The 4,615-nt window shown below is 42.1% G+C and overlaps 1 pseudogene; it reads right to left on the bottom strand.

Annotated features, from left to right (window-relative positions):
- Window positions 1-2,461: 2,461 nt before the first annotated feature.
- LOC101120840 (olfactory receptor 11G2-like) lies at window positions 2,462-3,445 on the bottom strand (annotated as a pseudogene).
- Window positions 3,446-4,615: the final 1,170 nt, after the last annotated feature.

Raw genomic sequence — 4,615 nt, 5'->3', positions numbered from 1 at the left:
CTCCCAGTCTTGTTTTTGCTGACTGTATAGAGCTTCTCCATCTTTGGCTGCCAAGAATATAATCAATCTGATTTCAGTGTTGACCATCTGGTGATGTCCATGTGTAGAGTCTTCTTTTGTGTTGTTGGAAGAGGGTTTTGCTATGATCAGTGCGTTCTCTTGGCAAAACTCTATTAGCCTTTGCCCTGCTTGATTCTGCATTCCAAGGCCAAATTTGCCTGTTACTCCAGGTGTTTCTTGACTTCCTACTTTTGCATTCCAGTCCCCTATAATGGAAAGGACATCTTTTTTGGATGTTAGTTCTAAAAGGTCTTGTAGGTCTTCATAAAACTGTTCAACTTCAGCTTCTTCAGCATTACTGGTTGGGGCATAGACTTGGATTACTGTGATATTGAATGGTTTGCCTTGGAAACGAACAGAGATCATTCTGTAGTTTTTGAGATTGCATTTTAGATTCTTTTGTTGACTATGATGGATACTCCATTTCTTCTAAGGGATTCCTGCCCACAGTAGCAGATATAATGGTCATCTGAGTTAAATTCACCCATTCCAGTCATTTTAGTTCGCTGATTCCTAGAATGCCAACTTTCACTCTTGCCATCTCCTGTGTGATCACTTCCAATTTGCCTTGATTCATGGACCTAACATTCCAGGTTCCTATGTAATATTGCTCTTTACAGCATGGGACCTTGCTTCTATCACCAGTCACATCTGCAGCTAGGTATTGTTTTTGCTTTGGCTCCATCCCTTCATTCTTTCTGGAGTTATTTCTCCATTGATCTCCAGTAGCATTTGGGCACCTACCAACCTGGGGAGTTCCCCTATCAGTATCCTATCATTTTGCCTTTTCATACTGTTCATGGGGTTCTCAAGGCAAGAATACTGAAGTGGTTTGCCATTCCTTTCTCCAGTGGACCACATTCTGTCAGACCTTTCCACCATGCCTGCCTGTCTTGGGTGGCCCCACAGGGTATGGCTTAGTTTCACTGAGTTAGACAAGGCTGTGGTCCTAGTGTGATTAGACTGACTAGTTTTCTGTGATTATGGTTTCAGTGTGTCTGCCCTCTGATGCCCTCTTGCAACACCTACCGTCTTACTTGGGTTTCTCTTACCTTGAACATGGGGTATCTCTTCACAGCTACTCCAGCAAAGTGCAGCCATTGGTCCTTATCTTGGACAAAGGGTATCTCTTCACCCCCGCCCCTCCTGACCTTGAACGTGGAGTAACTCCTCTCGGCTCTACTGCGCCCACGCAGCCACTGCTCCTTGGACGTGGGGTTGCTCCTCCTGGCGGCTGCCCCTGGCCTTGGGCATGGGGTAGCTCACTCAACTATAAAAAGAATGCATTTGATTCAGTTCTAATGAGGTGGATGAAACTGGAGCCTATTATACAGAGTGAAGTAAATCAGGAAGAAAAACACCAATACAGTATATTAATGCATATATATGGAATTTAGAAAGATGGTAACAATAACCCCGTATGAGAGACAGCAAAAGACACACTGATGTAAAGAACAGACTTTTAGACTGTGTGGGAGAAGGCAAGGGTGGGATGATTTGGGAGAATAGCATTGAAACATGTATATTATCAAATGTGAAATAGATCGCCAGTCCAGGTTCAATGCATGAGACAGGGTGCTCGGGGCTGTTGCACTGGGATGACCCTGAGGGATGGGATGGGGAAGGAGGTGGGAGGGGGGTTCAGGATGGGGAACACATGTACACCCATGGCTGATTCTTATGAATGTATGGCAAAAACCACCACAATATTGTAAAGTAATTAAACTATAATTAAAATAAATTTTTAAAAAAGAAAATAAGTGTACCTTTGGGCTGGATTGTAGTGATCCCACAAAGTCTACAACTCTTTGGCTTACACCGAATATGAACTAATCTTCATGTATCTGCATATAGAAGATGAGGACCTGCCTCCTAAAGTGATAGTATTGGCAAAATGTGGAGAGTCAATCAAGACAATATAATCTTACTGAGAACCCTTGTTGGTGCCCAAAACAATACTTAGCATAATGGGATACACAAAAGAAATTCTGCTAAATTTTCTCTGATATTGGGATTTTGTTTAAAAGTCTGGTAATCTGGTTATCTGAAGGATTACTGGCTAAATATTCATATGATTGCAATACATTAGCATTTGCTATGCTCTAAAAAAAAGAACTGGCTTTGATGAAGGCAGAATTTGAGGATGTTGAGATAAGTCAGCAAAATGTAATGCATACCAAAAGAGAAATATGTGAAAATCTTATTAAATCATTCAAAACAACTATATCTAAGGTACAAACATATCTAGTCTGTGAATAATAACTTCCTAAGAGTTAAATCATGGGTCTAATGGACTTTTCAAAGTCATCTTCCCAATATATGAAAATAAAATGAAAGAAAAAAACATAATCTCATTCATCTCATGATCTTGCATCCTCCTAAACATGAATTATGCATTATGTTAAATTCGACTTTTGGAGCCTTTAAGGATTTCCTTCAGTAGAACACTCAAAAAAAATTTTAGTGCTTCTTCTATATCTTTGTTCTGGAAGTTGTAGATCAGGAGATTAAAGAAAGGGGTTGCCAAAGCATAGAACAAATTTCTGTATCCCTGGATATTCACCAGAACCTGGGCTACCATACATCACCATGACTGAGCCACGGAAGAGGGATACCACAGCAAGGTTGGAGGCACAAGTAGAGAAAGCCTTCTGCCTTCCTGAGCCTGAGGACATCCGTAGCACCACATTGAGGACACAAAAGTAAGTGCCAAGAATGTACAATAAGGTGAGGAAGATGATTAGAGAGCTCATGATACCACAAATCAGCCTAATTCCAGATACTGGAGCACAGGACAGTGCCAGCAAATGTGCCAGATCACAGAGAAAATGGTCAACAGTGTTTGGACCACAGAAGGGCACTTCAGATATTAGAATCAAAGGGGTCAATAGCCAGAGAAAGCCACCTGCCCAGCAGAAGACCACTAACACACACAGGCGACGGGTCATAATGATAGGATAATGCAAAGGTCTACAAATGGCAAGAAATAAAAAAATAAACAAATGGCAAGAAATCGATCAAAAGACATCACTGACAGAAATAAAGACTCAGCCACACACATGAAGAAGAAGAAGTAGAACTGGAGCAGGCAGCCAGCGTAGGAGATGCTCGTGGTCTGGGAGATGAGGTTGGCCAACATTTTGGGCACATTGGAACTGAAGTAGCACATCTCCAGGAAGGAGAAGTTGGCCAGGAGGATGTACATGGGTGTATAGAGCTTCCAGCTTGACCACACAGCACAGATGATGGCTGCTTTCCCCATGAGGATCAGGAAATAGATGATGGAGAAGAGCACAAAGAGGAGGAACTGGATGTCTCTCAGGCAGGGGAAGGCCAGAACGAACTCACTCACAGACCCAGAGGTATTAGTCTCTAAGGTCCTCATTCGTCTGAACTGTGGAAGTAACAGAGACAATGAGAAACACAGAAATATCTATATTTTTCCAATTCCTGATGAAGAGATATGTTTCTTTTCCATAATCTGGGGTTTTTGTATTTCTGTCTTCCCTCTGGAAAAGTGAGTTTTTCTTTCCTCTTTTTCTCCTTTTGTTCTTGTTTATTTAATAAACTTTTATTTTGCACATACTATTGCCAGGCACTGTTCTAGGAGGTAGGGAAAGACAATGAACAAAAGAGCAGAGTCCCTGCTCTTTGGGTTATGTCAAACATCTTTTGCTCAAAACGACTTCAAATAACACATTAAGGGCTTTAGAATTTCTATATAGAGGGAGTTTGAATCTGATTAGAAGAGATCTAAGGGAATTTCCAGGTGGCTCAATGGGTAAAGAATCCTCCTGCCAACGCAGAAGACACAGGAGATGCACATTCAATCTCTGGGTCGGGAAGATCCCCTGCAGGAGGACACAGCAACCTATTCCAGTATTCCTGTCTGAAAAATCCTGTGGTCAGAGGAGCCTGGCAGGCTATAGTCCATGAGGTCACAAAGTCACAAATGACTGGGCATGCATGCAGTACAACAGCAAGGGAAATTACCTTGGAACCTCATTCGCACAGCAAGGAAACTGTTTTGGCTTAGATTGCGTGTTTATCTGTGGTAATTTCATGGGGAGCTAATATGGAATATGGACTGGATGTTAGCAGCCCTCCACCTATGTTGTAGTGCTGCCACCGACGCAGTTAACAGTGTGATGTGACATAAGAAAGTTTTTGTTGTCATGTTGAAGAGGAAAAGTTAAAATTTTACATAACCTCCTGTTCCTTCTGCCTCTGTAACTGAGCTTGCTCCTTGAAAAGTCTGGATCACATAGGTCTCAGAAAGTGGAGACTCACAATACTAGGAACTGGAGCTTATCTCACTCACCCTTGTGCTGCTATTTGCAATTGTCCAGCCCCCACAAACCCACAAACCCAATTAATCACGTCTGGCCATGTATAAAAGTTCTGTAACCCCTTTGTCTGGGGCTTAGAGCTTAGAGTGTTAACTTTTCTGGGCCCACCAGCATAATAAACTTGAGTTCTCCAACTCTCCGAGTGTGGTGCTTGGTTTCTTGAGTACTGGTTTCTGCATAATTTCTGGAAGCCTCAGCAAGATTCC

This window comes from Ovis aries, chromosome 7, assembly GCF_016772045.2.
Source record: "Ovis aries strain OAR_USU_Benz2616 breed Rambouillet chromosome 7, ARS-UI_Ramb_v3.0, whole genome shotgun sequence".
Classification (NCBI taxonomy): Eukaryota; Metazoa; Chordata; class Mammalia; order Artiodactyla; family Bovidae; genus Ovis; species Ovis aries.
This window is presented reverse-complemented; position numbering and strand designations above follow the sequence as displayed.